General features: G+C 37.9%; 1 pseudogene; it reads right to left on the bottom strand.

The window, feature by feature from the left end:
- Positions 1 to 6,099: 6,099 nt before the first annotated feature.
- Positions 6,100 to 10,864, bottom strand: LOC100583386 (annotated as a pseudogene).
- Positions 10,865 to 11,904: the final 1,040 nt, after the last annotated feature.

The raw sequence follows: 11,904 nt of genomic DNA, 5'->3' as shown, positions 1-11,904 counted from the left end.
ACATCTTTATTTAAGTCCAGAAGAAGTGGGGCATGGGGCACACCTTTTTATAAAAAAATTTTATTTCAATAGCTTTTGATGTACAAATGGTTTTTCGTTACATGGATGAATTATACAGTGGTAAATTCTGAGATTTTAGTGAATCTGTCACCCAAGTAGTGTACACTGTACCTAATATATAGTTTTATATCCCTAGCCCCACTCCCACTCTCCCCTTTCTGAGTGTCTGTAGTCCATTATATCACTCTGTATGCCTTTGCATACTCATAGCTTAGCTCCCACTTACAAGTGATAACATACGGCTTTTGGTTTTCCACTTCTGCATTATTTCAGTTAGAATAAGGGCCTCTAGCTCCATTCAAGTTGATGCAAAAGGCATTATTTCCTTCCTTTTTATGGCTGGGTAGTATTCCATGGTGTATATATAGCATATTTTCTTTATCTACTCTTTAGTCAATGGGCATTTAGGTTGACTCCACATCATGGCAATTGTGAATTTTGCTGCTATAATCCATACGTGTGCAATTGTCTTTTTTATATAATGACTTCTTTCCCTTTGGGTAGATACCCAGTAGTGGAATTGCTGGATTGAATGGTATATTTACTTTTCGCTCTTTAAGGAATCTTCATACTGTTTTCCTTAGAGGTTGTACTGGTTTACATTATCACCAGCAGTGTAAAAGTGTTCCCTTTTCCCCACATCCATATCGACATCTGTTGTTTTCTTATTTTTTAATAATGGTCATTCTTGCAGGAGTAAGTTGTGGTTTTAATTTGCATTTCCCTGATGATTAATGATTTTGAGCATTTTTTGTTGGCCATTTGTATATCTTCTTTTGAGAAATGTCTATTCATGTTTTTAGCCCACTTATTGATAGGATTATTTATTTTTCTTGCTGATTTTTTTGAGTTTCTTGTAGATTCTGCAAACTAGTCCTTTGTCAGATGCATAGTTCCCAAATATTTTCTCTCACTTTTTAGGTTGTCTGTTTACCTTGCTGATTATTTCTTTTGCCGTGCAGAAACATTTTAGTTTAATTAGGTCCTATTTATTTATTCTTGTTTTTGTAGCATTTCCTCTTGGGGTTTTAGTCATGAAATCTTTGCCTAGCTCAATGTCTAAAAGAGTTTTTCTAACATTATGTTCTAGAATTTTTATGGTTTCAGTTTATGTATTTAAGTCTTTGATCCATCTTGAGTTGATTTTTGTATAAGGTGAGAGATAGGGATTCAGTTTCATTCTTCTACATCTGGCTTGCCAGTTTCCCCAGTACCATTTATTAAATACGGTGCCTATTCCCCAATTTATGTTTTTGTATGCTTTGTCAAAGATTAGTAGTTGGCTGTCCAATTTTGGCTTTACTTCCAGGTTCTCTATTCCGTTCCATTGGCTTATGTACCTACTTCTTAAATCAGTACTGTGCTGTTTTGGTTACTATAGTATAGTTTGTATTCTGGTAATGCAGTGTTTCCAGATTTGTTCTTTTTGCTTAGGATTGCTTTGGCTATTTAGGCTCTGTTCTGGTTCCACAGGAATTCTTAGATTGTTTTTTCTAATTGTGTAAAAAATGATGTTGGTATTTTGATAGAAATTGCATGGAATCTGTAGATTGTTTTGGAAAGTATGGTCATTTTCACAATATTGATTCTTTCAATCCATGAGCATGGAGTATGTTTCCATTTGTTTGTGTCATCTATGATTTCTTTCAGCACTGTTTTGTACTTCTCCTTGTAGAGATCCTTTACTTCCTTGGTTAGGTATATTTCTAGGTATTTTATTTTACTTTTTTGCAGTTGTTGCAAAAGGGATTGAGTTCTCGATTTGATTGTTAGCTTGGTTGTTGTTGGTATATAGCATCCTACTGATTTGTGTACACAGATTTTGTAACCTGAGACTTTACTCAACTCATTGATCAAATCTAGGAGTCTTTTGGAGGAGTCTTTAGGATCTTCTAGGTGTATGATTATATCATCAGCAAACAGTGATAGGTTGACTTCCTCTTTTCCAATCTGAATGTCTTTTATTTCTTTCTCTTGCTTAATTGCTATGGTTAGGACTTCCAGAACTGTGTTGAATAAGAAGTGGTGAAAGTGGGCATCCTTGTCTTTTTCCTGTTTGCAGGAGGAATGCTTTCAACTTTTCCCCATTCAGTATGATGTTGGCTGTGGGTTTGTCGTATATGACTTCTATTATTTTGACATAAGTGCCTTCTATGCCTGTTTTTTGAGAGTTTTAATCATAAAGGGATGCTGGATTTTGTCAAATGCTTTTTCTGCATCCACTGAGATGACTATATGGTTTTTATTTTTAATTCTATTTATGTGATGTATTACATTTATTGACTTGAGTATGTTAAATCATCCCACATCCCTGAGAAGAAACCCACTTGACCATGATGTATTATCATTTTTTCTTCTGAATTATCTTTCTGATATGCTGTTGGATTCAGTCAACTAGTATGTTATTGAAGATTTTTGTATCTACATTCATTGGCGATATTGGTCTGCAGTTTTCTTTATTTGCTTTGTCATTTCCTGGTTTTGATATCAGGATGATATTGGCTTCATAGAATGATTTGTGGAGGAATCTCATTATTTCAGTCTTTTGGAATAGTTTCACCAGGATTTGTACCAATTCTTCTTTGAATGTCTGGTAGAATTCAGCTATGAATCCATCTGGTCCTGGGCTTTTTTGGGTGGTAATTTAAAAATTACTGACTCAATCTAGCTGCTTGTTATTTGTTTGTTCAGGGTTTCTATTTCTTCCTATTTAACCTACAAGGGTTGTATGTTTCCAGAAATTTATCCATTTCCTCTAGGTTTTCTAGTTTGTGCTCATAAAGGTGTTCATAGTAGTCTCAAATGATCCTTTGTATTTCTGTGGTATCATTTGGAATGCTTCCAATTTCATTTCTTTTTTTGACAGTCTGAATTTAACTTTTACTTAAATAAATCTTTATGAAATCAAAACACTAGGAAAATATACCCTCCAATTTCTTTAGGTTTTAGCATAACCATTAGATCTCTACAGGGTTGCAGTACATTCCTTTGCAGCAATGGGTTTAAGGAGACTGAGGTTGGCATCTCCAACAAACTCCAGTGCGGGTATTGTAGTTAGCCTGGTGCTACATCTGGTTCCACCAGTAACTCCCAGTGAGGCTTGGGAAGTGGGGTGCAGCCACTCTGGCTTCTGGATCTCATTTCATCATCCTTAAAATGAGAGGACCCCCTAGATAATTTCTAGGACCTTTCTGGCTTTCACATCCCCTTTTTTACTTCCATAGGTTATTGGGGAACAGATGGCATTTGGTTATATAAGTAAGTTCTTTAGTAATAATTTCTGAGATTTTGATGCACACATCACACAAGCAGTAGACACTGCACCCTATTTGTAGTCTTTTATCCCTGAACCCCTTCCTTCCCTTTCCACTTGAGTCCCCAGAGTCCATGTGTGATTCTTATGCCTTTGCATCCTCATATGTTAGCTCCCACTTATGAGTGAGAACATAAGATGTTTGATTTTCCATTCCTGAGTTATTTCACTTAGAATAATAGTTTCCATTCTCATCCAGGTCACTGCAAATGCCATTAATTCATTCTTTTTATGACTGAGTAGTATATATATATATGTGTGTATATATCAATGCACACACACACATATATGTATATATTTATATATGTATATCAATCACAGTTTTTCTATCCACTCGTTAATCTATGGGCATTTGGTTTGGTTCCACGTTTTTGCAATTGTGAATTATGCTGCTACAAATGTTAAACATGCATGTGCAAGTATCTTTTTCATATAATGACTTATTTTCCTCTGGGTAGATACCCAGTAGTGGGATTGCTGGATCAAATGGTAGTTCTAGTTTTAGTTCTTTAAGGAATTTCGACACTGTTTTCCATAGTGGTTGTACTAGTTCACATTCTCACCAGCAGTGTAGAAGTGTTCCCTGTTCACCGCATCCACACCAACATCTACTATTTTTTTTTATTATGGCCATTCTTGCAGGAGTAAGGTGGTATCATATTGTGATTTTGATTTGCATTTCCCTGATCATTAGTGATGTTGAACGTTTTTCATATGTTTATTGGCCATTTGTATATCTTCTTTTGAGAACTGCCTATTCATGTCCTTAGCTCACTTTTTGATGGGATTGTTTATTTTTTTCTTGTTGATTTGTTTGTGTTTGTTGCAGATGCTGGATATTAGTCCCTTGTCAGATGTATACAGTGTGAAGATGTTTTTCCCTACTCTGTGGTTTGTCTATTTACTCTACTGACTGTTCCTTTGCTGTGGGAAAGCTCTTTAGTTTAATTAAGTCCCAACTATTTATCTTTGTTTTTATTGCATTTGCTTTGGGGTTCTTGGTCATGAAATCCTAGCCTAAGCCAATGTCTAGAAGGGGTTTTCCAATGTTATCTTCTAGAATTTCTATAGTTTCAGGAATTAAAGTCCTTAATCCATCTTGAGTTGATTTTTTATAAGGTGAGAGATGAGGATTCAGTTTCATTCTTTTACATGTAGTTAGCCAATCATCCCAGCACCATTTGCTGAAAAGGGTGTCCTTTCCCCACTTTATGTTTTTGTTTGCTTTGTCAAAGATCAGTTGGCTGTATTTAGATTTATTTCTGGGTTCTCTATTCTGTTCCATTGTCCTATAGGCCTCTTTTTATATCAGTACCATGCTGGTTTGGTGACTATGGCCTTATAGTATAGTTTGAAATCAGGTAATGTGATGCCTCCAGATTTGTTATTTTTGCTTAGTCTTGTTTTGGCGATGTGGGCTCTTTTTCAATACCATATGAATTTTATAATTGTTTTTTCTAATTCTGTGAAAAATGATGGTGGTATTTTGATGGGAATTGCATTGAATTTGTAGATTGCTTTTGGCAGTATGCTCATTTTCACAATATTCATTCTACCGGCCGGGTGCGGTGGCTCATACCTGTAATCCCAGCACTTTGGGAGCCAAGGTGGGTGGATCACTTCTCAGGAGTTTGAGACCAGCCTGGCCAACATGACAAAACCCCATCCCTACTAAAAACCCAAAAATTAGCTGGGCATGGTGGTGCATGCCTGTAATCCCAGCTACTGGGGAGGCTGAGGCATGAGAATCATTTGAACCCAGAGGCAGAGGTTGCAGTGAGCAGAGATGGCACCACTGCACTCCAGCCAGGGTGACAGAGTGATACTATGTCTCAAAGAAAAAAAAAATTGATTCTACCCATCCATGAGCATGGGATGTGATTCCGTTTGTTTGTGTTACATATGGTTTATTTCAGCAGTGTTCTGTAGTTTTCTTTGTAGAGGTCTTTAACCTCCTTGGTTAGGTATATTCATATATATATGTGTATATATATATATATATATACACATATATATACATATATATACATATTTTTTTTACAGCTATTGTTAAAGGGGTTGAGTTCTTGATTTGATTTTCAGCTTGGTCGCTATACAGAAGAGCAACTGTATAGAAGAGTACACTGATTGTGTACATTAATTTTGTGTCTAAAAACTTTGCTGAATTCTTTTATCAGTTCTAGGAGATCTCTGGAGGATTCTTTAGGGATTTCTAGGTAAATGATTATATCATCAGCAGACAGGGACCATTTGACTTCCTCTTTACCAATTTGGATGCCCTTTATTTCTTTTTTTTTAATCTTCAAATGAGTTATGTTTGCCTTGCACTAATAACTTTTATTTCACTCAAATTAGAGCAATAATCTTCCATACATAAGTATCTTCCCTGCCCAATAATTCAAAGAAAAAAAATCCAAAACGATTAGTAAAGAAAAATATAAGAATTAACAGACCCTTTAAATTTGTTTTAAATATTTTGAAGATTTAAAAAGTGTTTAAAGTTTTTAATTCCTAGTAGGAAAACATTATCTAAACGAATACCCTAATAGCAAACCACTGTAAAATGCTTCAGCTGCATTTGGGGGAGAGGGGTAGGGATTATCTTCAAAGCACCCCAGCTCTCTTGATGAGAAGGTCAGAGGAACATTGGTTTGTATTATTGCAACATCCATAAGGTGATCTAGGTTGCTTTTCCTTCAGCAAGGGCTCTATTTATCAGAAGGGCATTATGCTTGGCCTCCAAATTTGGCTGACAATTTACTGATAAGATTCATAACCTTTGGGTTGCTCTGGTATTTTGACATATTTGCTGGGTTCTGAGCCACATCCTGGAAGGCCACCATAACTTCTGGATCCTGCATGGCTGCAAGAACCTCTGGATCACTAAGAATTTCATTGAGTCCCGTTGATCTGTCTAATGTTGACAGTGGGGTGTTAAAGTCTTCCATTATTATTGTGTGGGAGTCTAACAGAAAGTTAACAAAGATACCCAGAAATTGACCTCAGCTCTGCACCAAGTGGACCTAATAGACATCTACAGAACTCTCCACCCCAAATCAACAGAATATACATTTTTTTCAGCACCACACCACACCTATTCCAAAATTGACCACATAGTTGGAAGTAAAGCACTCCTCAGCAAATGTAAAAGAACAGAAATTATAACAAACTGTCTCTCAGACCACAGTGCAATCAAATTAGAACTCAGGATTAAGAAACTCACTCAAAACCGCTCAACTACATGGAAACTGAACAACCTGCCCCTGAATGACTACTGGGTACATAATGAAATGAAGGCAGAAATAAAGATGTTCTTTGAAACCAATGAGAACAAAGACACAACATACCAGAATCTCTGGGACACATTCAAAGCAGTGTGTAGAGGGAAATTTATAGCACTAAATGCCCACAAGAGAAAGCAGGAAAGATCCAAAATTGACACCCTAACATCACAATTAAAAGAACTAGAAAGCAAGAGAAAACACATTCAAAAGCTAGCGAAAAAGGCAAGAAATAACTAAAATCAGAGCAGAACTGAAGGAAATAGAGACACAAAAAGCCCTTCAAAAAATTAATGAATCTAGGAGCTGGTTTTTTGAAAAGATCAACAAAATTGATAGACTGCTAGCAAGACTAATAAAGAAGAAAAGAGAGAAGAATCAAATAGATGAAATAAAAAATGATAAAGGGGTTATCACCACCGATCCCACAGAAATACAAACTACCATCAGAGAATACTACAAACACCTCTACGCAAATAAACTAGAAAATCTAGAAGAAATGGATAAATTCCTTGACAAATACACCCTCCCAAGACTAAACCAGGAAGAAGTTCAATCTCTGAATAGACCAATAACAGGCTCTGAAATTGTGGCAATAATCAATAGCTTACCAACCAAAAAAAGTGCAGGACCAGATGGATTCACAGCCGAATTCTACCAGAGGTACAAGGAGGAGCGGCTACCGTTCCTTCTGAAACTATTCCAATCAATAGAAAAAGAGGGAATCCTCCCTAACTCATTTCATGAGGCCAGCATCATCCTGATACCAAAGCCTGGCAGAGACACAACAAAAAAAGAGAATTTTAGACCAATATCCTTAATGAACATTGATGCAAAAATCCTCAATAAAATACTGGCAAACCAAATCCAGCAGCACATCAAAAAGCTTATCCACCATGATCAAGTGGGCTTCATCCCTGGGATGCAAGGCTGGTTCAACATATGCAAATCAATAAATGTAATCTATCATATAAACAGAACCAAGGACAAAAACCACGTGATTACCTCAATAGATGCAGAAAAGGCCTTTGACAAAATTCAACAACCCTTCATGCTAAAAACTCTCAATAAATTAGGTATTGATGGGACGTATCTCAAAATAATAAGAGCTATCTATGACAAACCCACAGCCAATATCATACTGAATGGGCAAAAACTGGAAGCATTCCCTTTGAAAACTGGCACCAGACAGGGATGCCCTCTCTCACCACTCCTATTCAACATAGTGTTGGAAGTTCTGGCCAGGGCAATTAGGCAGGAGAAGGAAATAAAGGGTATTCAATTAGGAAAAGAGGAAGTCAAATTGTCCCTGTTTGCAGATGACATGATAGTGTATCTAGAAAACCCCATTGTCTCAGCCCAAAATCTCCTTAAGCTGATAAGCAACTTCAGCAAAGTCTCAAGATACAAAATCAATGTACAAAAATCACAAGGATTCTTATACACCAATAACAGACAAACAGCCAAATCATGAGTGAGCTCCCATTCACAATTGATTCAAAGAGAATAAAATACCTAGGAATCCAACTTACAAGGGATGTCAAGGACCTCTTCAAGGAGAACTACAAACCACTGCTCAATGAAATAAAAGAGGATAAAAACAAATGGAAGAACATTCCATGCTCATGGGTAGGGAGAATCAATATCATGAAAATGGCCATACTGCCCAAGGTAATTTATAGATTCAATGCCATCCCCATCAAGCTACAAATGACTTTCTTCACAGAATTGGAAAAACTACTTTAAAGTTCATATGGAACCAAAAAAGAGCCCGCATCGCCAAGTCAATCCTAAGCCAACAGAACAAAGCTAGAGGCATCACGCTACCTGACTTCAAACTATACTACAAGGCTACAGTAACCAAAACAGCATGGTACTGGTATCAAAATAGAGATATAGATCAATGGAACAGAACAGAGCCCTCAGAAATAATGCGGCCTATCTACAACCATCTGATCTTCGACAAACCTGACAAAAACAAGCAATGGAGAAAGGACTCCCTATTTAATAAATGGTGCTGGGAAAACTGGCTAGCCATATGTAGAAAGCTGAAACTGGATTCCTTCCTTACACCTTATACAAAAATTAATTCAAGATGGATTAAAGACTTACATGTTAGACCTAAAACCATAAAAACCCTAGAAGAAAACCTAGGCAATACCATTGAGGACATAGGCATGGGCAAGGACTTCATGTCTAAAACACCAAAAGCAATGGCAACAAAAGCCAAAATTGACAAATGGGATCTCATTAAACTAAAGAGCTTCTGCACAGCAAAAGAAACTACCATCAGAGTGAACAGGCAACCTAAAAATGGGAGAAAATTTTCACAACCTACTCATCTGACAAAGGGCTAATATCCAGAATCTACAATGAACTCAAACAAATTTACAAGAAAAAAAGAAACAACCCCATCAAAAAGTGGGCAAAGGATGCGAACAGACACTTCTCAAAAGAAGACATTTATGCAGCCAAAAAACACATGAAAAAATGCTCATCATCACTTGCCATCAGAAAAATGCAAATCAAAACCACAATGAGATACCATCTCACACCAGTTCGAATGGCAATCATTAAAGGGTCAGGAAACAACAGGTGCTGGAGAGGATGTGGGGAAATAGGAACACTTTTACACTGTTGGTGGGACTGTAAACTAGTTCAACCATTGTGGAAGTCAGTGTGGCGATTCCTCAGGGGTGTAGAACTCGAAATACCGTTTGACCCAGCCATCCCATTACTGGGTATATACCCAAAGGATTATAAATCATGCTGCTATAAAGACACATGCAGACGTATGTTTATTGTGGCACTATTCACAATAGCAAAGACTTGGAACCAACCCAAATGTCTAACAAGGATAGACTGGATTAAGGAAATATGGCACATATACACTATGGAATACTATGCAGCCATAAAAAATGATGAGTTCATGTCCTTTGTAGGGACATGGATGAAACTGGAAACCATCATTCTCAGCAAACTATCGCAAGGACGAAAAACCAAACACTGCATGTTCTCACTCATAGGTGAAAATTGAACAATGAGAACACATGGACACAGGAAGGGGAACATCACACTCCGGGTACTGTTGCGGGATGGGGGGAGGGGGGAGGGATAGCATTAGGAGATATACCTAATGTTAAATGACGAGTTAATGGGTGCAGCACACCAACATGGCACATGTATACATATGTAACAAACCTGCACATCATGCACATGTACCCTAAAACTTAAAGCATAATAATAATGAAATTAAAAAGAAGAATTTTATTGAGTCCAGGCATTCCGGCCATTCCAGGCATGCCCCCTCCCATTCCAGGCATTCCTCCTGGAAAATTACCAGGGATTCCCCCAGGAAAGCCACCTGGAAAAGAGCCATACTGAGCTCCTGACTGTCGTCTGGTTTCTTCCTCCCTCTGGGCTCTCTCGTGCTCTTCTCGAGGCTTCTTAACTCATTCTATTCTTTGTTTGATCTCTCGCTCTTCACATTTTTGCTCATACTTTCTCCGACGTTCTGCAGTTTTCTGTGCCCTAGGTTGAACTTCTGTCAGCATTGTGTAGCATCTTCATCATAATCCAATTTACAGGCAAGGGCAATATCATGGGCTGCTTCTTCCCAGTGGCCTAGAAGTCTGTGTGCTTTCCCCCGCCACTTGTAAGGCTGAGGTGAATCAGCATTTATTTCAATGGCTCTGTCATAGTCTCAGATGGCAGCATTTGGCTTCTGTAATTTGACGAAGACACTAGCCCTCTTGGCATACAAAATGGCCAAGCGAGGATTCAGCTTGATGGCATCTGTGAATAAGTCAATGGCTTTCTGGATTTCACCATCATTTAAGGCTTCGATAGCAGCCACTTTTTTATCATTTGCCTGATCCATCATCTCCTCCGTTGTCTCTGCATTTTCATCTCCCATTTCTTGGGGAGCATCAGTGTCTGGTTCAATCACACCTTCTTTATCAATTTCTAGATCACTTTCCTCACTTGATGGTTCGTCTGCCTTTAAGTCTTCCTCCACCTTCTTACTATCAGGTTTTTCTTCCTTGGTATTTTCTTCTTATTTAGCTTTCTGAGTAGCAGGTGGTACTTCACCTCCCATGGTCTCCACCCACTCCCTCAGGAAGCGCATTTCCTCGGTGTGCAGAATGCTCGGATCCTGCTTACACATTTTCACAAAGGGCTGAAGCTCGCTTACTTTGCGGGTGTCCATGGTAAGGAGGTGGTGGGTGAAGCTGGGGGGCTGCCGCCCGGTTCCAGGCCCAGGAGCTGGCTTGGCGTGACCGCGCAGAAGGGGGCGGCTCTGGATGCCCTTTGTTACTTTCTGTTGTCTGATTGCTCTGGCTAGGACTTCTAGTACTAAGTTGAAGAGGAGTGGTCAGAGTAGGCATCCTTATCTTGTTCCAGGTATCAGAGGAAATGCTTTCAACTTTTCCCCATTCAGTATAATGTTGGCTGTGGGTTTGTCATAGATGGCTTTTATTACGTTGAGGTGTTTCTTGTATGTCGATTTTGCTGAGAGTTTTAATCATAAGGGATGCTGGATTTTGTTGAATGCTTTTTCTGCATTTATTGAGATGATCATGTGATTTTAAAAAATTCTGTTTATGCGGAGTATCACATTTATTGACTTGCATATGTTAAACCATCCCTGCATCCCTGGTATGAAACCCACTTGATTACGGCGGATTCTTTTTGATATGTTGTTGGATTCGGTTATCTAGTGTTTTGTTAAGGATTTTAGCATCTATGTTCATCAGGGATTTTGGTCTGTAGTTTTCTTTTTTGGTTATGCCATTTCCTGGTTTTGGTATTAGGGTGATGCTGGCTTCATAGAATGAATTAGGGAGGGATCCCTCTTTCTCTATCTTGTGGAATAGTGTCTAAAGGATTGGTACCAATTCTTTGAATATCTGGTAGAATTCTGCTGTGAATCTATCTGGTCCTGGACTTTTTATGTTGGTAATTTAAAAATTACCATTTCAGTCTCGCTGCTTGTTATTGGTCTGTTCAGGGTATCTAATTCTTCCTGATTTAAGCTAGGAGGGTTTTATTTATTTTCAGGACTTTATCCGTCTCTTCTAGGTTTTCTAGTTTTTGTGCATAAAGATGTTTATAGTAGCCATGAATGATCTTTTGTATTTCTGTGGTGTCAGTTGTAATATCTCCCACTTTGTTTCTTATTGAGCTTATTTGGATTTTGTCTCTTCTTGGTTAATCTTCCTAATTTTATCAATTTTATTTATCTTGTCA

The sequence above is a fragment of the Nomascus leucogenys genome, chromosome 3 (assembly GCF_006542625.1).
Source record: "Nomascus leucogenys isolate Asia chromosome 3, Asia_NLE_v1, whole genome shotgun sequence".
NCBI classification, from domain to species: domain Eukaryota; kingdom Metazoa; phylum Chordata; class Mammalia; order Primates; family Hylobatidae; genus Nomascus; species Nomascus leucogenys.
This window is presented reverse-complemented; position numbering and strand designations above follow the sequence as displayed.